This window comes from Symphalangus syndactylus, chromosome 5, assembly GCF_028878055.3.
Source record: "Symphalangus syndactylus isolate Jambi chromosome 5, NHGRI_mSymSyn1-v2.1_pri, whole genome shotgun sequence".
Lineage (NCBI taxonomy): Eukaryota > Metazoa > Chordata > Mammalia > Primates > Hylobatidae > Symphalangus > Symphalangus syndactylus.
This window is the reverse complement of record NC_072427.2, coordinates 55,488,481-55,511,203: the sequence shown is the minus strand read 5'-3', so window position 1 is coordinate 55,511,203 and position 22,723 is coordinate 55,488,481. Positions and strand designations below refer to the sequence as shown.

Here is a 22,723-nt window from a genome sequence, read left to right as displayed (position 1 = left end):
GCCTTGCAGCCTGGTCCTTAGAGAAACAGAGAGAGTGGAGAGAGCTCTGGGCCTGGGCGGCGGTCCTGGCTGTACCACTCACAGGCTATGTGCCCTCCCTGCGCAGTCTCAGTTCCTCACCCTTGCCGGGTGGCTGTGAGGACTGGGAACGTGGAGGCACAGGTAGGGTGTAAGGTAGTCACTGACCACCAGGCAGGCCTTCCCGATGTAGGTCAAGTTTGAGAGGGTTGCTCACCAGGAGGCAGCCTGTGTGCCCGGCGGGGGCGGGGGGTGCTCATTGTTCCCTTGGATGGTGGTTGGGCCGAGCGCCCACAGGGAGGCTTCTCTGGCTCATTCCTTTCCCAGAGTTCTTCCCCACCCCCCTACCGCCCACCGCCTGGGTTGGGTCCAGCTTGTGTCTCAGAGAAGCCTGCTGGCACAGGCTGAGTCAGCTGTCGTGGGCACTGTCTTTTCTCGCCTCTCCTGAAGCCAATCTTCCCCTCCCTCCCTGTCCAGACACACAAGGGAGCCCCGGGAGGTAGGTGACCTCAAGATCATGCAGCCAGGCTCTCTGACAGTACGTGGAACCCTATGTACTGGTGGGGTGCCATTGCTGTGTGCATTATGATTTCTGTGCTGGCTGTGAGGTTTCCCAGGTTGGGGGCTGTGGGGTACCCCTGACTCTGCAAGTTGGCCCAGGCCAGGTGTGTCACCATTGTCCAGGCCTCCAGTGGCTTCCTCCATATCCACGTTACTTGGCTGGATTTTCTCAAGTTCCCCTACTTGCTCCCAAGAATGGCCCCTCTAGGCTGCCCTGGCTCCAGGCAGACAGGTTCACTGCCCACATCTGCCCTGGGTTGTCCCCACCCCATCCCCCCCTGTCATCTTGGCCCATGTCCATCCTGGAGATCCCAACTGAATGTAGGCTCTTTCCCTCTTATCCCTTGGTCCTCAGATTTGCCAGGCCACTCTTGCCTCAGGGCCTTTGCACCTACTCTTCCCACCCCATTGGCGTGCGCCATCCCCAGATGCCCACCTGGCCAGCTCCTTCACTTATTGCCCGCTCCCTGACAGCCCTACATAAATTGCCGTTACTTCACCTTCTCTTGTTAACCTTGCTTTGTGTTTCTCCTTAGTACTCACCATTCAGTGTGTTATTTATATACTTGTTTGTTTATTGTCAGTCTCTTACCACTCAATTGTAATAGACTTTGTTCACCTCTGGATCCCCAGTAGCTAGAAAAGTGCCTGGCACACAGTAGAGCCTTAGCGCTATCGTTGGATGAGCGAGTGAATGAGACACGGGAGCATTAGTCTCCCTTGCAGCACATGTCCAGCTCCCTGCGCCTCCTTTCCCCGAGTCCCAGAGCTGGAACCTAGCTGTGTTGACATTTGGATCCTCCTGGCATGTAGCACAGACCCTCACTCAGTGGGCAGTCAGGAAAGAGCTGCAGAGTTGTACAGTGTAACGTCAGTTTCATATAGGCCAGAGGAGAATGTGTTTGGGAAGGTAACCAGCCCAAAGAATGAGCTTTCTGATTCTGCACTGAGATTCCTTTTTGGATTTTCAGTTGTTTGGGTTCTCTGCACCCAGGCGGTCCCTGCTGCCAAAGTCAGCACCGCGTCTCCCTGCAGTCACCTCGGATGTGGATGCACTTTGGAAGGAGGCACCCCCACGCCCAGATTCCCTTCCCACTCCATCTGGATCTTTCCAAACTTGTCTTGTACCTAATGTCAGACTCTGTCCCAGTGCTCCCAGCCACTCTGCTTTACCTTCCAGAAGCCTCCGCCTGCCTGACTCTCTCTTGCCTGTGTCCTGGCCTGGTTGGAGGAGATGCTTTGGTTTTTTGAGAAAGGGATTTGGAGGTTGGAAAAGAGGATGGGATTTGGAGTAACAAGAGCTCAGTTCCAGCCTGGCCCTGCCACTAATCCCTGGGGCCCAGGGCCAGTCACCTGGCTTGAGAGTCTTTCTCAGCATCTGCAATACGCACATGAGGCCTCTTGCCTGTGGTTATTTTGAGGCACAAATGAGATGCGGTATTGAACTGATGCAAGATATTTTATGACAGCAAATCATTTGGTGTGGCCACGTAGCCTCGGGCCTGTGCGGCTTCTCTTACTGTCCTGAGAGTTTTAAGGGTCAGGTTTGTGAGTTACAGCTACTGCCTAGTGAGAGAATGCAGAGGAGGCATGTCATAAACTCTAAGGGGCTGTTTTAATGTAAGGTGCTGTGTCTGTTGTTTTGTGTTTCAAGGATCAAAATTAAGAGAAAAAAATATGTGGTTGACCTTCCTGCATTGAGTGACTGAAAATATTTTCATCTCTAGTTTTCTGGAAACGGAAACACTCCAACATATGAAGATGGTTTTGATGGTGAAACCACTGGAATGAAACGCACATCATCGGGCAATTCTGTGTGTTGAGTTCCATCCCTCTTTGTCTGTCATTTTAAATAATTTCCCGACAAATCTGGAAGGCGTGTCTTGTCTTAACTTCACAACAAGGAGGCTGGGGACAGGTAGCTGAGCTGTGGGTTGCCTAAGAGCACTCTGCTGTGACGGGGCAGTGCTGGCCTTTGAGCCTGAGCTGGAGAGAGTGTGAGGTCTGTGTTTTCTCCCTGTCCCCTGCTGGGGCCCATTTTGTATCAGATTTGTTTTTAATGGGGTGGGCGTGACTAGGACTCATGACCATTGGTGGGCAGGCATGTACAGGGGCTAATTTTCAACACGTGCTGAGAGACTGATGGCTGGCATTGGAGAGTTATGGAAATGCCACAGATGACGTGGGCCCTTCACAGGGATGGGGAAGGAGTCTGGGAGCTTGCCCTCCAGGAAGGTGGCTGACATGGTTGGTAAGACATGAAGGTGTTTTCCGTTGTGCACTTGAAGCCAACATGGATTCTTAGCACTTCTTGTCCCTAGATTCAACTGTGCAGAGAGACGCTTGGTTCTGAAACTCTCAGGCAAGGACAGTTCTGAGGAAATTCTCATTAGTAAATAGTAAGTCGGAGAACACTATTGATATTTGGCATTTTCAGTTGAGATATATATATACAGTCATGCGTCACATGACGATGTTTTGGTTAATGATAGCATATATGACAGAGGTCCCATAAGATTATTATGGAGCTGAAAAATTCCTATTGCTTAGTGACATTGTCGTAAAGTTGTAGTGCAGTTACTTTGTTTTTTTAAAAAATTTAATGTAGCCTAAGTGTACAATATTTATGAAGTCAACACTAGTGTACAGATGGACTCACCCAGAGAAATTTCCCATCTTGCAAGCTCCATTCATGGTTAGTGCCCTAGATGGGGTACTGCGTTATATCTATCTATCTATCTATCTATCTATCTATCTATCTATCTATCTATATATTTTGAGACGGAGTCTCGCCCTGTCACCCAGGCTGGAGTGCAGTGGCGCAATCTCAGCTCACTGCAAGCTCTGCCTCACAGGTCCACGCCATTCTCCTGCCTCAGCCTATGGAGTAGCTGGTACTACAGGCACCTGCCACCACGCCCGGCTAATTTTTTTGTATTTTTAGTAGAGACAGGGTTTCACCGTGTTAGCCAAAATGGTCTCGACCTCCTGACTTCGTGATCCGCCCGCCTTGGCCTCCCAAAGTGCTGGGATTACAGGCTTCAGCCACCACGCCCGGCCCATGTTTTATCTTTTATACCATATTTTTACTGTGCCTTTTCTATGTTTAGATACATACTTGTGTTACAATTGCCCACAGTATTCAGCGCAGTAACATGCCGCCCAGGTGTGTAGCCTGGGAGCAATGGCCTGTAACCTATAGCGAAGGTGTGGAGTAGGTTTATATAAAGTATGCTCTGTAATGTTTGCACAATGATGAAATTGCCTAATGACAAATTTCTCAGAACACATCCCTGTCATTAAGCGATGCATAACTGTGTGTATGTGTGCGTGTGTGTGTATGTGTGCGTGTGTGTGTGTATGTGTACATATATATGTGTATGTGTGTATATATACATATATATAATTTTTTTTATTTGGCTGGTTTTACATTCCTGGAATTGACTCTCCAGCAGGGCAGCTGTAAATATGAATTCCTCTGAACTGTTGTATGCATTGTTAATTTAGTAAAGTACAGTTTATGGTTTCCCACAGTTGGTTTAATTGTCAACTGTCTTGGAAAAATCCATTGTTTCAAAAACAGAAAAACCACTAATTGAGTGAACGCGTGCATTTAGGGATGATGGATTTCTCAGGTCTCTCTGGAAGCAAGTGTGTGCCTTGTGCAAATAAAACATCGTTTCTGTTTCTCAGTCTTTTGGTGTAATAAGTGAGCCATGTGCTCTAGCATCTGTCTGGATTATCAGGAGCTGGTGGCAGCCATCACAAGTGTGGTGCAGTGGGGCCAGGCGTGTGTTAGGAATTGGAAGCTCTGGGAAGCCAGGCTCTGCCTCCACACATGAGCCAGCTGTAGAGCGTCACTGCTCAGAGTTTGTCTTGACTCATCCCAAGAAGGGCATGTGGAGATCTGTGTCCCATTCCTCACCAGCCACTGAGTTACTGTGGATGGAGGAGATGAGATGTGTGCAACTGTTCTGCTGTAGTAAAGCACTCAGTCAGTGCAGTCACCAGGGTTAGGGTGTGTGTGTGTTTTACCAACTTGCCTGCTGGGTTTCAGACACCTGGCACTACCTCCAGCCTCTAACTGATTCTGGCTAGTACGCGTGAAAGCTGTCAGCTGAGTGATGAATGGACCGATTTTGGCCACAGGTCCCTGCACTTCCCACCTGGCCTGACTGCTATATTCTGAGCCCCTGAGGAAGGACTGAGTGGGTCACATTGATGGCTGATTGTCTCGGGAATGGCATTGGGTGAAGTCAAGGTTTTCCTGACCCACCGCCCCTACTAGAAGTGCCTTTCTTTTGTGCATGTATTGTGAAGATTCTGCCTGTGAACTTTCTCTACCCTTTGAGTCCTTAGGTTCAGGTACCTGGAGAGGAGCATATCATCGTTTTGCAGGTTGGATGTGCGGTTGTTGGGGAAGACGTCTTTGTGCTGTCTTGGGTTGGAAGCTTTGAGAGCAGAAGCCCCTCCAGACCAAGAACTCCTGATTGTGTCTTTCCCTTGGGCTTTCGCCGTTTTCAGCTTCTAAATTAATTGCATTTTATTAAGTAATGGTTTTCTTCTTGATCACAGGCGTGCCTGTGCTTAATCAGCACTGAGGGCTGGTGCTACTTCAGTTGATTTGATACACCCAGAGGCAGCCTCATCTCCAACTTGTCTTGACTTCGTCTGGGGAGCTGCCGTGGGGGACCCCTGGACTGGCAGCATTCCCACCCCTCACTTTGGCAACTCTGGCCTAACTCCTTGTATGTATTGCTCCTTTTATCTGTCACATAGGGTGGCTTAATCTAATAGTGGAAACAAAGGGGTGCGGGACACTAACGTGGTAGGTCTCACCTTGCCCGTCATTCACCTCTCAGTCCTTTGACACTCAGGGACTCTGCAGTGGTAGAACCGGGGGCAGGTACCCTTCACTTTTCTTACCCCCGAGTCCCTTTGCCTGGAGCTCTGTCCATCCAACCACCCATCTACTCAGTAGGTATTTTCTGAGCAGCTACTGTATTCCAGCTTTCTTGTTCCCAGTTTAGAGCTGGGTGGGATCAGGAGGGAGGACATGGAGGGGGCTGCTGGAGAATGTGCAGTGGCATCAGAGCCCCATTCTGGCTCTGGGTCCAAGGCCCTCCTAGAGAGGCACAGTCTGGCAGATGTGAGAGCCCCATGGTAGGTTGGGGTGGATCATGGACCCCATCCTATAAGAGTGGGTGGGTTTACCTCTTCAGAGCCCAGGCCAGAAGAGCCCTCCAGGCAGAAGGGCCAGCCTGGAGTGGGGCACCCTGGGCACAGGGAGGACTATGTGGTTTGTGTAGGTCAGAGCTGGAGATGGGGGTTAGAGGGCAGTTGCTGACGATTAGGAGCTTGGTGGCCCTAGAGAGTCCTTGCTGTGGGTTGGGAGCGAAGCAGATGGGCCAATAACAATGCATAGTTTACCAAGCGAACTCTAGGAGAGTGATTTCTGCAGCTGGCTTCCCTAGCGGACAGGTCAGAGCGTGGGAGAAGGACGCCGTCAGGGGCATGTTCAGGGGTGCATCTAGAAGCGAGGGGAGGGTGCGGGGAGGTGCTGGTGGAAGATGCACTGCATGGGGTGGGAAGGGGCTCAGTGAGGACACAGGAGGGTGGCGGGGGCAGGTGTCTGGCCAAGGCAGCTCCTGCGTCATTGGGGGGCTCCAGAGCCCGCTCCCTACTGTGTTCTGTAGGAGGCGGCGGCTGCTGCCAAGTCCCAGCCTTGCTAGTGAGGATGTTTAATTTTACCCTTTAGAGATTTACAGGATTTCTAGATTAACTTGCCCCTGTTTTTCTACAAGAACGACAAAATCCACGACAAACCGTTCATCACATTATTAACTTGCTCACCCAGCCTTGACCTGTGCAGCTCCGCCAACTTACCCTGGGCATACAGGGAGGCCTGGGTCCTGCAGGCAGCTCCAGTGTGCAGGGTTGCGGGTGACAGCGCAGGTGTGGCCTCCCTGCTGCTGGCCCCCGGTGGCTGGCCTCAGCCTAGCTGGGCATGCAGGCTGTCCTTACGGGGCTCCCAGTAACTTTCTGGCCCTGCGTCAGGAGAGGGGCCTGCAGAGGGCTTGGGAAAGGGAGCGGGAGCGTCAGTGCTGCAGGATGATGGGCTCCAGAGGCCTCTGCAGCAGGGGTGGTCTGGGGAGACGTTTGAGTGCCTCCTGTCCATGGCCTCTATATGCCAGGGCACCTGCAGCTTGGGCCCTCTTCCCCTTTCAGGTGGAGGGAGCTGTTCATCCTCTGGGGGCTGCTGGGCCAGAAATATCTCTCACCTGATAATGTCAGGCATCAGAGGTTCCTGTTTCATGGGTAAGTTGTTGTATGTTTTGGGGCTGCAGTCAGTCTGTTTTTGTCACTGGCATGGCATGGGGGTGGGGGACAGTATTCCCTCCCACGAGGCCCATGTCCACCTCATTATCCCTGTCTGCTGGGACTGCGCTGGACGCTGGCTGAGGCTGCCTTTGTTACTTTCATGCGCCGTAACTGGAAAGGCCAGCTGCTTGTTAGGATCCTTAGAATTCTGATTTGAAGGCAGGGTGTGGTGGTTCATGTGGTAATCCCAGCACTTTGGGAAGCCGAGGAGGGAGGCTCGCTTAAGCCCAGGAGTTTGAGACCAGCCTGGGTAACGTAAGGAGACCCCATCTCTACAAAAGATAGAAAAGTTAGCCGGATGTGGTGGCTCACACGTGTGGTCCTAGCTACTCGGGAGGCTGAGGTGGGAGGATCACTTAAGCCCAGGAAGTTGAGGCTGCAGTGAGCTGTGACTGTGCCACTCTGCTCCAACCTGGGTGACAGTGAGAACCTGTCTCAAAAAAAAAATACCTGATTTGAAGGAGAGAGAGCTCTATTTGATGCGGGGGTTGGGGGTGGAGAGCACCTCTGTGAGTAGATCTTTCTATCATCTTGATGGTTTTAATCAGGTATCTAATATTATGTTAGTAGTTCACGTCAACTGATGTCCCAAACCCACTCCCCTCCTCTTCTCTTCTCTTCTCTTCTCTTCTCTTCTCTTCTCTTCTCTTCTCTTCTCTTTTCTTCTCTTCTCTTCTCTTCAGACAGAGTCTCATTCTGTCGCCCAGACTGGAGTGCAGTGGCGCGATTTCAGCTCACTGCAAGCTCTGCCTCCTGGGTTCACGCCATTCTCCTGCCTCAGCCTCCCCAGCAGCTGGGACTATAGGCGCCCGCCACCACCCCCGGCTAATTTTTTGTATTTTTAGTAGAGACAGGGTTTCACCGTGTTAGCCAGGATGGTCTCGATCTCCTGACCTCATGATCCGCCCACCTTGGCCTCCCAAAGTGCTGGGATTACAGGCGTGAGCCACTGCACCTGGCCTCTTTCTTTATTGTGATGTAAGGAAACCAAACTCTGGTGTATTTAATGCGTTGTGTTTCACAGCAGGGATCACTGCCTGGCTCGCCTGTCATGGTGTGGGGGCAGTGCCTGATTCTGGAGATGGGCTATCATTGTGCTGACTGGGTCAGCAGTGGATGCTCCCAAAAAGTCCCATAAAACCCATCTCTATTTGTAGAAATCCAAATAGAGTTTACTTTCTAGTGGCCACCCTTTTAAGTACAATGAGATTTAGTTTCAAGGAAGTAACTGGAGTTATAATACATTAATTTGGGACCCACCCATCCAGTCCCTGACAGTGGTCCCCAAACTCTTAATCATGTTCCTTATTGGAACCTTCCAGGCTGGCATAGGCTTAGAGTCCATTATGGGTGTTCAAGGTCCAGAATTCATGTCACCTGATTGCTTGGACACAACTGGACCTCACATCTCCGGCCCTGACACCAGAAACTAGGCCTCCATCTGCCAATGTCTTAGGGGAATCTATTTTAACAAATGACTCATCTTAAAATAATGCACTATGTAATCAACATGAAAATGAGAGAACACCCAGTAGGAAAATGGCAAAAGACATGACACACACACACACACACACACACACACACACGTCCACTAAAGAGATGAAAAAGTACTCCACTCCATTAGTCATCAGGGAGATGCAAAATGAATTGTAAATGGGACACCATTCCACACCCACCAGAATGGCTAACATCAAAAGAGCAGAAAAAGCTGGGTGCAGTGGCTTAATGCTTGTAATCCTAGCACTTTGGGAAGCTGAGGCGGGTGGATCACCTGAGGCCAGGAGTTTGAGACCAACCTGACCAATATGGTGAAACCCTTTCTCTACTAAAAATACAAAACAATTAGGTGGGCGTGGTGGCGGGCGCCTGTAACCCCAGCTACTCGGGAGGCTGAGGTGGCAGAATCACCTGAACCCGGGAGGTGGAGGTTGCAGTGAGCCGAGATTGTGCCACTGCACTCCAGCCTGGGCAACAGAGTGAGATTCCATCTCAAAAAAAAAAAAAGAAAAAGAAAAAGAGCAGAAAATAGCAGGTGTCGGTGAGGATGTGGAACAAACGGACCTCTGATTGTTGGTCAGAGTAGCCATTTGTACAACTGCTTTGGGAAGCTTTTTTGTAGAATTAACTAAAGCTAAGCATACATATACTCTATGACCAGCAGTCTCAATCCAAATGAAATGGAGTAAAATGGGCATATGGGCATTAGTGGCCTTCAAATGACATCAGGTTCTAATCCCTGAAACCTGTGAATGTTACTTTATACCGTAGTGGTTTTAAAGATGTGTTTAAGGATTTTGAAATGAAGAGATTGTCTTGAATTATCTGGGTGCGCCCTAAATGCCATCCTCAAGGATCGTATAGGAAAGAGGCAGAGAGAGATGTGACCAAGGAGGCAGAAATTGGAGTGATGCAGCCACAGCTCAGGGAGCACCGGCAACCAGGAGAAACTGGACAGGGCCAGGGAAAGGATTCTCCCCTGGTGCCTCTGGAGGGAATGTGGCCCTGCCAACAGCTTGATTTCAGCCCAGTGAAACTGCATGCAGACTTCTAGCCTCCAGAACTGTGAGAGAAGAAATGTGTTTTCAGCCACCCAGTTTTGTGGTCATTTGTCACAGCAACCGTTGGAAATGGATACAGCCATCAAGAGACACACAAAAGTGTCCACAGCAGCGTGATGGTAACTGCCAAAGTGCAAATAAACCAGATGGCCATCAGCAGCAGAATAAATCAGTACCCCGAGGGTCTTCTCACAGGGCACACTGTACAGCAGGCCAAGAATGAGCACTCTGCAAGTGTGGCAGCTGTGTGGATGGGGTTTGCCACGTAATGTTGAGCAAAAAACCCCAGATGCTAGAGTGCGTACTGCATGATTCTGTGTCTAGGAAGGGCAACAGACAACTGTCATGTGTGGAAATCAGGTTGCCCTCGGGAGACGGTACTTAGAGGAGGCCCAGGGGGAGGGAAGCGCAGCTTTTGGAGGTGGTGATGATGTCCCCTTTCTCCATCTCGGTTTGCATGGGAAGGTTCTATTTATGCTATGGAACTTTTCTGTATGTATATATTTCAAGAAAAAGTATAAAAACAGAGCAGTTCATGATCTTGGAGTTTTCAAGGTGAAATTTGAATGGAATGAGTCATGGCTTCTTTTACTGCTAGAACAATACTATCAAAATTGAGATTATACTTAATGTGAGATAATTAGATTTTGCCATTACAACAAATGCTACTAAATATTTAGATGCACACTATATTTTCTAAGTGAGATCAGGGTATGTAAACCCGAGTAGGACGCTAAGATCTATATAGATTTAATTGGTGTGGATAAGTTATCTGCAGGAAATATATTTTTATTTCTGCATATAAAAGAAGCTGTGCTTTTAAATAAAACTAGACACAAGTAACCAAATGTTTAAGTATCAAACGTTATGTGGTTGCAGTTGAGTGGGCAACCAAAGAGCTTTAAGAAGAGCAGTCGGGGGGAGATGCGGCATGTGGAGAACTCCTCGGGGGCAGCCCCATGTCCTCGCAGCCCAGAGGTTGTGGGTGGAGGTTCTATGGCACCACCTGGCTACCTGCCTTCCCAGGCAAGGGCCCAACCCCTCAGGTCCCCAGAGGCGCCCCTTCTCCTTTGCTCATGTCTCTCCCCACCTGCCTTCCCTGCCTCATCCACCTCTGAACTTCTCATCCCTCTGGTCTCTACTTTGCCCCTTCCCGGTTGCCCCCAGAGCTCTTGTTCTGGCTGTGAGCCCACCAGGATAGGGCCATGTCGCTGACTTCAGAGGAGAGAGACTCTTTGTCCGACGACTGTTGACCTCGTAACCGCTCAGCTTCATGGGCCACAGTGTGCTTGAGTGAGCACAGCTGTGGCGTGGGTTCACCTAAGGCTTCGTGGAAGCCGTGTTGCGTTGCAGCTGGTTGGAGGCTTCCTTATGCTCAGGGCGTCGTGTGTGCCCAGCCTTGCTCTGCACAGCTCATCTGTGCATGTGAGCTCACTTCCTCCTCAGCCTCCCACGGAGGCACTGGGAGACTTTGGACTGGACACGCGTGCAGGCCTGCTCTTGGCATTCCTGCAATCGTGCTATCTGTGGGGTGTTTCCGATTCACAGGGCAAAGGGTGTAGAAATGCAGAATGAGCATGTAGGGACCTTCATGGTTGCCTCTGTGTGTTGGGTCGGATAATAAAGTGAGGAATGTCTTTAAAAAAAATTCATTTAGGTGGTAATTTAGTTTTATTTTATTTTGCAAAAGTAGAGATCTGTAATATACTAGGAAAAAACCAGTCTTTCCCCCAAGATGGTTTGTGACACAGTGGTGTGAAGTGTGGGAGGGTGTTGGGAGAGATGAGGAGGAGGCAGGGCAGGGGTGGAGGTCAGAGAGCAGGATGTGAGGGACCCCTGAGGGAGAGGACCTCAATGTTGTGTCAGTTCCTTTCTAGGTGAGGAGTTGGAACCCCAGACAGGGGGACTGGGCCGTGGTCACAGGCGGCAGAAGCAGAGCCTTTGTTTGCACCAGACCCTGACGCTGTGCCCCGTGGGTCCTACCAACCCTCCTTCCCGGCCTCCTCTGGCTGGACTCAGGCTTCTTCAGGCTCATCAGACCTGAACAGCCTGGCAGTGTGGCTGTGTGGGAATGGGTGACAGGTGCCGTTCTCCCCAGTGCAGATCACTAATGCTGGGCACCACGCATCAGCGTTGTGGTGACGGCAGCATTGGGTGGATCTTCAGGGAATGTCGCTTGTGCCCTCTCAGGGGCTCTGAGGGTCCCACATGACAGAGACCAGCATCCACTGCCCTGGCCACTCACTCAGGTCACTTTATGCTTGGTGACACATCGTAGTTGCTCAAACTGAAGCCTCCCTGTGGCTTTGTCATCTTCTTTCCAGCCAAGGGAGCTGTCCTGACAGACTCTCCCCATCACCTTGGCATTTTACTACTGCAGTGTGTTTGGTGACATTTGTAAATGTGATTTTTTTTTGCTGTGCCCTTTGTTGCTGTGGCTGCTTCTACAAATGTGAGGATGAGCCATCGGGGGCCGCTTCCCGGCGTTTTGAGCCCTTTTGCCTGGGCGGCGGCCCTGTGTGTCCTGTTTCCCTGTCAGGATGTCCTGTCCCATTTGTAGCCTCTTCACCCTGCAGGGACTTCTCTTGTGTCTCTGTCCTGTGGCTGACTGACTGCCTGGCAGAGAAGCAGGCACTCACTTGTTTGCACACCCCCCTCACCCAGGTCCTCCTTGTAATATGTATTGTAAATTGTATATTTACAACTTACTCTTGTCCACACGCATGCAGCCCACTGCCCTACCCCTGGCTGGGGCTGACCCCTGGATCCCAGCACCTGGCACAGCACCTGGAACTCGGTAGCTGCTCCAGGAAAGTGGTCAAATGGTTTCAACAACTCCACACCCCGTCCCATGTCAGAGAGACTAGAGTACCAAGCCCAGCACTGCTCCGGTGGTCATTCCCAGGGATGTGCATGAAGCAAGCTGGTGTCATGTGATGCGGTCACTCTAGGACCTCAGAGAGATTTTGTGTCTCAGAGAGATTTTGTGTCTCCAGCCATACTGCAGGCACACTTGGCTCTGTCCTGGTGCTTGGGTAGCACAGTGGCTTCATCAGCCATCACTGTGGCCTAAGGATCTGAAAGGGTGTCTGAGGAGTGGGCCTGGTGGTGCTGCCCCTACCCCCATCCCCCATCCAGCTCTGGGGTTTGGGGTTGTCTGAGCCCCGCCCCACCCTCCCAGACCCAGTGGGAGACAGCCTGGCATGGCAGGTCCCTGTGGCTTGGGCCAGGCTCTCTCCGTGGTCTCCCGGCTGGTATTTGCACTATGGAAAGCCTCTCTTCCTATGGGCCTGTCCTTGCCTTCAGCACAGCTGGGATTTGGGGTGGGTTTTCAGTATGTGGTGCTGTGTGTAGTTCAGAAGCACAGACGCATGACTTCTCTGTGCCCTGGATGCTTTCCAGCCGCATCTCCCGCGTTCTTGTTTGGGGGGTGGCGCTTTGTTTATTGCACCTGCGGGAGGGTTGAGTGGTCCTGGATGCAGCCCCTTCTCATCTCCCTGTGCCGTGGCCACATCCCTGACTGTTTTTGCCCTGGATGATTGATGTGGGAGCTGGACTGTGGCCAGAGACTCTCCCTGCCCATGTTGGCCTGTGGACTGCTGCCTGGCCACCCTGCGAGGTTGGGGACATCTCAGGAGTGAGCATTCCAGTGTTTGCAGTGCCGAGGGCATCATGCTGGATTCTGGCACATGCACAAACCAGCATCGGGAAGCCTGGACCCTACTCTCGGGGAGCTTTTGATGTGTGTGTGTGTGTGTGTGTGTGTGTGTGTGTGTGTATGTTGGGGGTCTGGGGTGGAGGAGGGGAAGAATAAAGGGCCAGATGGGGCTCCAGCAAGGTGTGGCAACAGGGGGGAAGATTCAGGCCTGAGTGAAGCAGGCATCACAGATGGGGCTCATAAAAACCTGAAGGTAAAGGGGGGTACACTTCCATCCTCACTCCTCTAATGTGGGCTGCACACAGTGACTTCTGTCCACAGAGCCCAGTGCAGAAAGGGGAAGCAGAAACCCAACACACACCGCCTCAGCCTGGGGGCCACAGTTGGCACCAACAGCAAGTCATGTGGGTGGCACGTGCCCTGGGTGCCGTGGAGGGAGGAGGGCACTTTCCTTCTGTATCCGTCCTCCCCCAAATCCATTACCACTACATAATTATGAGGAAAACTCCAGAGAAACTCCAGTTGAGGCACATTCTACAAAATACCTTGCCAATACTCTTCAAAATATCAAGTCCACCAAAACCGAGGACACTCTGAGATGCTGTCACAGCCAAGAGGAGGGCCCTCTTCCCCTTTCAGGTGGAGGGAGCCTGAGGAGATGCGACAGCTGAACATGATGTGCTGTCCTGCAGGGGGTCCCGGAGCAGAAAGAGGGCGCTAGGGAGAAGCTATGGAAATGCCAATGAAGTATGGACTTTAGTTAATAGTAGTGGATCGAGATTCATTAATTGTGATTCATATGCTGTGCTGATGTATGGCGATGTTAATAATCGTGGAAGGTGGCTGTAGGCATATGAGAACTCTGTGAAGTCTGCTCAGTTTTTCTGTAAGTCTAGAACTGTTCTAAAAATGAAGTCTATTAAAGACTGTTGGAGGGCAGATTGTGTCCCTCCACCATGTCCCTGGTGGTGGGACCTTGGCTCCAAACCTCACAGTTTCCCCATCTGTCTCAGGACCCTCAGCTTTGTCATCCTTTTCGGTCCCTCTTTACTGTTCCCATGAAAACTGGGGGGCAAGCTCATGTTAGTATTTAGAATGTGTATGTTTTAGTGCCCCAAGTTTCTGGGTGCTTGAAAATGACCGGTTTCTCAGATGCAGCCTGCTTGGGTGCTGGGGGCCATCCCTGGGAGAGAGAGAAGCCCAGTGACTTGAGCATGGAAGATTTTGAAAACAAAACATCAAAGCCTGGTTTGCTGACATCCTATGGCCCAGTTCACTTTCTGGGGTGCCGGCCAGGTTCCATGGGTCTGGTGACGCCGGCAGCAGTGTCCCTGGCCTCTGGCTTTATCTTATGTTCACTAGAAAAGAAGAATATGTCCTGTGATGCTCAATCCCCAGGTCATCCCCTGGGCTCACTTATAGTCAGCGACAGAGGCCATGTTTTTTTGGGGGGTGATATTGGTCATGATAGACGATGGTGACCAAAGCTGTTGTAAGTGTGGTTGACCGTCCAGTGAGGAGGCAAAAGAGAGCCAACATCTTCATGAACTGGGCTGGCACCTGAGCATTTATGGCCGCGGCATAGCTGAGTAGCTGGTCGATCCACTTTGTTCCTGCAGAAAGGGTGGCCTGCTGGGGACACAGAAAAACAGCCCTGGCCACTGAAATGGCCATTTCAGCTTCAACTTACATAAGCATCAGCGCCTGTATTTGTGGTGGAGGCCCAGGATGAAGTGAAATATTGCCCAGGGAGGGCAGAGCTGCTGTCCTGTAAATGGGCGGGGACCCCATGGTCTCGTGGAGTCAGCAGGGACAGCTGCGGTTTAGTGGAGAGTCAGAGGGGCCTTCCTGGGACCCCACTGGCTCCCTGCAGTCCGGCTTGCCGCTGGCAATGACATCTACTTTGCAAGATGATGTGAGTCATGACTGAGCCGGGACCTGGCACAGGGGAGGTGCTGGGTGAGGGACAGGCAGTGCTGCGTGGTGGGCCGGTGGTGGGAAGGACCCCTCTGGAAGGCAGAAGACCTACACTGCCAGGGCCCTGGGCAAGTCACAGCCTCCTCACTTGTCCCTGAGGAGGGACAAGGACAAGTCAGAGGAAGTGATTCCTATGGGTCTTACCACTCATCCGGATTTTGTGACAAAATTAGGTTGAACCATATGAAACTGTTATTTCTGTATGTCAAAAAGTGATCCAATATAGGCAACTTCATATGCCTCAACTCAGCAGTTTAGCATTACAGCGATTTTTGGCAAGACAGAACACTTTTATTTAAAAAACAGTATTTTTAGTTATCACATATGAATTCATTCATTGTATTGGAAAATAGAGATAGCAGAAAGTGAAAGGAAAGAAGCTTTGAGATGCCAGACTCCACCTGCCAGGGGCCCTCCTGTTGTTTGCCCATGATTCCTCCCTGTGCCTGGGCACCCAGGCTGCCAGCATTCCTTCTCCTGGACGGTATATGAGGAGCCCTTTCCGCAATCATGGACGGTTTCTTCCACACCCAGCCATACGAGTTTGTACTTTCTGGAGCTGGACCCCAGGGTTGGACATTGAATTTGTTTAGAATGTTTTTCTGCTATGAATGAATGCTGTAATAAATATCCTTGTAGTTGTATTTCTTGTTTTTTATTGGCAGATATTCATGATCCCTTATGATAAATTTACAAGAGTAGAATTGCTGGGCAAAAGTTAAGGCTTTTGATTGACATCCGGAAAGGTTTTATTGCCCACTGACAGTGAGAGGGAAGGGTTGCCCTCCCCTCTTTTTCCCTCTTCCCTTCCTCCTCACACCCATTTGATGGTACACCATTGAGCAGCATCCAGCAAACAGTGTTGGCGGCCCCCCTTGGTATCTGCAGCACGCAGACTCCCTGTGTCCAGCAAACAGCGTTGCAGCACCCCTCAGTGTCTGCAGCACGCAGACTCCCTGTGACCCAGCTTCCTAGGCTGGCTGGTGGTGTTCGGAGAGGAAATCAAGAACGTGTGGGGAAGCCCATGGATAATTTCAGAGATTTCCCATGACACACGAGGCAGTGGGAGTGGGGCTGGAGAGAGACTGTTAGTTACTCCGGGGAGAGAGGCCTTTTCTGATTGTCCTGCTCACCAGCACACTGAGGGGCTGGGCCGCTGACCTGATGGGCTGGGGACCAGAGCCTTGGCTCATGTGCAGTTGTTTCTTTTAAACATGTCTTATTTTGCTGGTGATCTGGCAAGTAGGTTGAAACCAAGCCCTCCCCCAGTTCCTCAACCGCCTGGGACTGCACAGGTGCCTGGAAGTCTGATGGCTGGCAGGCTGCCTTTTGAAGCTTGGCCTGGTGTCCCAGAGCTGTTGGTTGCCCCAGGAATCCAAGGAAAAGCTGCCGAATTCTACGGCCCCAGGAGGATCTTTGTCTTCCTTCTGCAGAAGCAATAGGTGGATTTGCTCTGTTGAGCTGGAAGGAGGAATTTTTAGATTTCCTCTGGCTGAAGAAGTTAAAATGGAACCATCTACATCAATTCCCCAAAATTGGACTTTGAAGCAAGTTTTCGGAAAAACGGACTCGACTGTTTTCTGTGCGTGGAAGCAAATTCCTTGGGAACTTCTGGTGAATTTTAAAGTGCTTGTCTATTTTCTTTCGTTCTCCAATACTGAGAAGTCTTTAATAACTAGAGGCTGCCTGGGTAGGTCAAGTTCTGAGGGGCAGCACTCCCCACCAGAGCTAATCATTAAAACAAATAGATCTGCCATCTGTGGTTTTTGTTTTGCGTTTTGAGATGGAGGTGTTGCTATGTTTTCTCTAGGCTGGACTTGAACTCCTGGGCTCAGGCAATCCTCCCGTGTCAGTCTCCTGAGTAGCTGGGACTACAGGTACATACCACTGCACCTGGCTTGATATCTCTGTTTAAAAAATCCCGTCTTCTAGCAATTGTCTTGTATCTCTGGAGGAGAAAGGTACCATTTTTCTGGCAGTGGAATTTGGGGCTGAGAAGGACCCTGGCTCCATCAATGGGGGCTGGTATCTAACATGCTAGATCTTAAGATCCTTTAAATATTTTTTCTGATAATGAAATTAAAATGTACTAATTATAAGGACTCGAACTTTACAGAAATGCATCATGTAGAATAGAAAATGAAAGCTTCCCCCCAAGTTTCAGCACTGCCCCATTCAGTGCCCACAAGGATAATCATTATTCACAATTTGGTGGAGATTCCTCCCATTTTTCTTTCTGTCTGTGGAAATATTTTACTTGTCTTTTACACAAATACATATTTTAGAAGTATTTTTCAACAAAATGAGATCCTATTGTAAATAAGATTTGCAGTTCGATCCCCCAGCCATGTGTCGTAGCCATGGTCCCTTGTCTGTTGTGCATAGCAGCATTATTCTTTTTTTAAAAAATTTTACTTTAAGCTCTGGGATACATGTGCAGAACATATGATAGACTGTATAAAGAAAGTGTGGCACATATGCACCATGGAATACTATGCAGCCATAAGAAAGAATGAGTTCATGTCCTTTGGTGGGACTTGGATGAAGCTGGAAGCAGCATTATTCTGTCTGACACTTGCACAATATGTGACCGTTTACTTATTGAACTTTCGGGTTGTTCCCATTTTTCGCACTCACGGAGAATGCTGACATGTGGAGTCTCATACATTAAACTCTTGCATCTGTGTGGGGTTGTTTTCATGGCATAGGTTCCTAGAAGTGGACTTGCTGGGCTGAATGGTTTGGGCATTCAGAGTGTCAACAGATATTGCCAAGTTGCTCTCTGGACAAGTGGTGGCCATTTTAAGTGATGCTGGTGTCTGGGGCAGCAGTGTCCCCACTGACACTCTCTGGACATTGACACTCTCTGAACATGATCAGTCTTTGTGGTTTCATTCAGTCATGTGTGTATAAAGTGATAGCTTATTTCATGTTGTATTTGAAAAATTGTGAATGACAACAAGCTGCTTCTTGTGTGCTTAATACTAATTTGAATTTCTCCTTCTAATTCTCTTTTTCATCCTTGCCTCTTTTCCTCTTGACTTGTGAAGGTTTTTTTTGTTGATTTATAGGTGTTCTTGGTACATAGCGTTATTCCTTATTTGCTGTATACATTGCAGGTATTTTTTTCTCAGATGCCACTTGTCCTTTGATTTTGTTTAAAGACATATTTGGCAATGCAAAAATTTGGAATTTCTACATTGTTAAATCTATCAAGCTTGCTTTATTTACCCTGAATTTTGTATCTTACTTAGAGAAAGGGATTCTCTACCCTGACATATAAGCATCCTCCTGCATGTTCTGCTAATACTTGATAGTCCAGATTTTTCTACATTTACATCTCTTATTCAATCTAAAATGTATTTTAGATATGGTGTGAGTTGGGGATGTAGATTTTTTATAGGAGTATTCTGTTTTCCAACCTAATTTCCTAGTCAGCCACTTTGACCTCTCTCTTTTGGCAGATTTGTCATGGGTTAAGTTGCTGCTGTGTTCTGAGTGTTTCTCCTGTGTTTCTGGATTCTCCATTCTAATTTACTGCTTTATTCTTGTGCCGACATCTACTGTGCAAGTTACTGTGGCTTTTGGTAAGACTTTGTTATCTTAAAGGGCCATTACCTCTTCATTCCTCTTCTTTTTTCATTTTCCCCCTAACCTTTCTTCTATATTCTTTGACTAGAATCATCCTTTCAGCAGGAGCCAGGCAGAGCAGCTGTCCGTGGGCTCCCCAGTTGGCCAGAGCTGTTGGCCAGGATGTGGAAGGAATCAGGCGGGAGCCCCCGGTGGGATGGTCATTGCGGTGTCTCTGCACCTAAGTGATTTGTTTTCTCAGACATCAATGCTCAGGATTGATCAACCTCAGGATCAATGCTTGGGAAGTGTAGAGCTTGTGTCCCATCATAGATATGACTCTGAATCTGTGGGGACTCTCCCCGGGCTGACTCATAAAATGAATGGACACCTGAGCCACTCCGTGTGATGCTGAAAACCAGGAGCGCTTGGGTGACCCTTTCAGCCATAAAGGCTGGCTTTCCCCAGGGAAGTGGCAGCTGCTGGTGTATTTTCTATTTGAACCAACTCTAAAGGGGCCTGCCCAAGTTTCAGAAAAACTCAGGTTCTTGACATATGCAGGGGGAACCCTTTCATTTCTAAAATCTGTTTAAAAACCTTAATGTTATTTAAAAATCCACTTTACCATTGGTGAAAATATCCTCTTACGCATTTGCAGTGCACCTCTGTCCTCTCTGAAGTACTCTGTGAGTGCAGGCCTGTGCCCATGACCTGGCTGGACCCTGGGGTTTTCCCGGGCCATTGTCCCTGAGCTGCTTGTGCTGTAGATAGGACAGCCCTGTGGGCCTGGATAAGAGGTTTTGCATGCTCCTTACAGTTCAAAGCAGGCATGGGCCATCCTCCCTGACTCCTGCCTTGTCCTCCAATAGTAAGTCATGCCCCTGTCACTCCCTGATGGAGCCACTCCACAGAGGTTGTTGTTTTTGGTTTTTTTGTTTGTTTGTTTTTTGAGACAGAGTCTTGCTCTGTCGCCCAGGCTGGAGTGCAGTGGCGCGATCTCGGCTCACTGCAAGCTCTGCCTCCCGGGTTCACGCCATTCTCCTGCCTCAGCCTCCCGAGTAGCTGGGACTACAGGCGCCTGCCACCAGGCCTGGCTAATTTTTTTTGTATTTTTAGTAGAGGTGGGGTTTCACCGTGTTAGCCAGGATGATCTCAATCTCCTGACCTCGTGATCCGCCCGCCTCAGCCTCCCAAAGTGCTGGGATTACAGGCTTGAGCCACCGCGCCCGGCCACCACCATTCTACTTTCTGTCACTGTGAATTTGATGATTCCAGGTGCCACATGTGAGTGGAATCATACAATCATTTGTCTTTTCCCAGCTGGCTTCTTTCACTTCACGTGACGTCCTCAAGGCCCATCTGTGTTGTAGCGTGTGTCAGAACTTCCTTCCTTCTTAGGGCTGACTACTGCCCCCGTTGTATGGATAGACCATGTTTTGTTTGTGGTTCATCGCTTGGACATCAAGAATGTCTCACGCAGTAGAAAGAATCCAAGAAGCCAATGAGGACTTCATCTTGGTCGCCTCTGCGAGGGTTGGGTGGACAGGCCAAAGCTACCTACTCATCCTGCATTGAGCTGGATGCTGGGCACAGGTGCTGGGCACAGAGGATGCAAACTGAAGCAGGAGCCAATTCCTGCCCCCAAAGTGCAGCAGCAACATGCCACGTTACTGCCAGCCTATCTGGGGCTTTATAAAGCTAAGAAAAGAGCCTGTATCCATCCTGAAGGCTGTGTGACCACAGGGCATCTAAAGGATGCTTCTGTGTTCCTAGAGTTAGGTGGGAGCTCTTGGAAGGCTCCCTGTTATCCCAGTGCTCTTGCTAAGAATGGAAAGCCCCTCTGCGTGACTGCAGTAGCTGGTGCGATCCTCTGGTCACTTGCACCAGAGCCTGGGAGGTCGTGGCTTGCAAAGATCACCTCTCATAATGGGATGCTGATAATTATTATCTGAAGTTGGTATACCCAGAAAGAGAGTTTAAACATTATTTAGAGAGGTGGAAAATAGCCACCAGTAGAATTAAAATCAGAAGTAATGACAAGGATGGCCAGCAGAGTGGGGAAGTCCAGATTGGGGAATGTGATGTTTCATTATAAGGCCTTTCAACATTTGCTTACTTTGATCTGAGTGAAAGAATTGTCTCCTTTTTTTAGGGCCATGTACAGCAAAGGACTCACCATCTGTCAGACACACTGGTCAGTTCTGGCCAGGCAGAGTTGGAGGTTTCTGTCCTCAGGTGGGTGGGCAGGGACGGCAGCTTGCGGTAAGGTATCCAACAGCACCAGGGGCAGGAAGTGAGAAGTGCTCAGTGATTGGTGGGATAATGGTATCTAGCACAATGATTCCTGCTAAAATCTTAATGGTGTGCAATAAATGAAAATGCTGCCCCAGTCAGATGGGGCTAGCATTTTTCAGCAACCTTCAAGGTCTTGTGTCACAGGAATGAAGATCCGAGTATTTCCCACCCATGGAGCGGGTTGGTGAAGGAGTTTTCAGTCCTGGGCACCCTGGCCTGTGCTGAAAGCCTCTGCGTCAACACCGCCTGGGTTAGTTGGGAAAGAGAGCTCCCACCGTTCTCTTTTAACCCTTGTCCTTTTGTACCACAGCAATTGCTTTCCTGGAGATCAGAAGCATGGCTGGGCTTAACATCATCTTTGGAAATCCTAAAAGGCAATGAAGCGATTTTTCTCTTTTCATTTTTTTTTTTGATACAGCTGTGTCAGTTTGAAATTTTATTTTCATATCAGTTCTAATAGTGTGTCTGCTTGACATAGTTTCTGTTAAATGGGCTTCATATGAAGTTATTTAAAAATTCAAATATTTAGAGTTTCAGGGCCCATCGTCTTGATTTTTGGGGCAGTACCTCAATTTCATACGGTGTTATTCTTTTCCAGATAGATGGGTCACTGAATAATTTACATTTTATGGTTATTTTATGAGAAACTATTTCTGGTTATAAATAGTAAACATATTCTAGGTTTTGCAGTAAGAAATAATAGATTATGTTAGAAAAAAGAACCATAAGAAGATGTGATTTTAATTTTGACTTCCTGTAAGTACCTTCTAGAGCAGAAGGTTTTCTCTTCGTGGATTCTGCATCTTGGATTTGGGGACTCTGTTGCACGGAGCTGTGCTCTGCGGGGAGGAGCCTGTGGCAGAACAGTTTGGGTTCTGCTGGCCACCTTTCACTCTATTCAGGGAGGCTGGGTCCCAGAGAAAGATGATAGCAGTTAGGTCTTGTTGGGAAGAAAACACAGCTACCAACCCTGGACCATTTTGCTTCCCCTGAACAAATAAGATAGTCATTTGCCTGCTTTTGGGGACCGTGCCTGTGATTTGCACAGGATGAACGAGGTGGCAGCTGGCTTGCCTGCTGGCCTGCTTCATGGAGATAAGATGCTGAGACCCACCGCTGCTCTTCAGGGGTCGTGGAGGGAATTAATGCACTTCCTTCTGTCCCCCAATCTCATTTACATGTCTCTGGAGCTGAGCATGTGTTCTTTTTCTTTGTTCATCTCAATAGAGCTTTTAAATTAAATAGATGTTGCTTAAGCCATTCAGAAATGTTTCACATTTTAAAAAACAAAAGGTAATTGCTGCTATGATTCCTTCGCCACCCCTACACCAAGGCCTTGTAGGACAGTCCCCCCTTGGCTGTGCTGAGCCCATCTGGAAGTGTTTCTGATTCTAATCAGAAGTGGAACAGTTTCAGTGCAGATTATAGGTTTATGTTAGCCTTAGTGATGGAGGGATGGAAATAGATGCTTCCTAGCTATTACCATTCCAAGTAAAATAATGAGGCTGCATATTTGCAGTGAGCTGCTGAAGCCAGACGTCACTAGAGTAATTTGGATTAGTGGGAAGTTGGAACATATTGTTTTAAAAGCGATTTCAAGAGCACCATCTTTGGAAATCCTATATAGCAATGAAGTGATTTTTTTTTCACTTTTTCATTTTTATTTATGTTGCTGTATCTGTTTGAATTTTTAGTTTCATATCAG

At 49.1% G+C, this 22,723-nt stretch overlaps 1 protein-coding gene across 7 annotated transcripts in view; it reads left to right on the top strand.

Moving 5' to 3' along the window:
* Positions 1-22,723, top strand: part of APBA2 (amyloid beta precursor protein binding family A member 2) — a 231,448-nt gene that overhangs the window by 2,751 nt on the left and 205,974 nt on the right. Inside the window, exon 2 of one of the 7 annotated variants that reach the window (XM_063639044.1) lies at positions 6,808-6,897. The exons of the other annotated variants lie outside the window; for them this stretch is intronic. The gene's annotated coding sequence lies outside the window, so the exon portion shown is untranslated. The remainder of the gene's footprint in view (positions 1-6,807; positions 6,898-22,723) is intronic. 7 annotated transcript variants of the gene reach the window in all.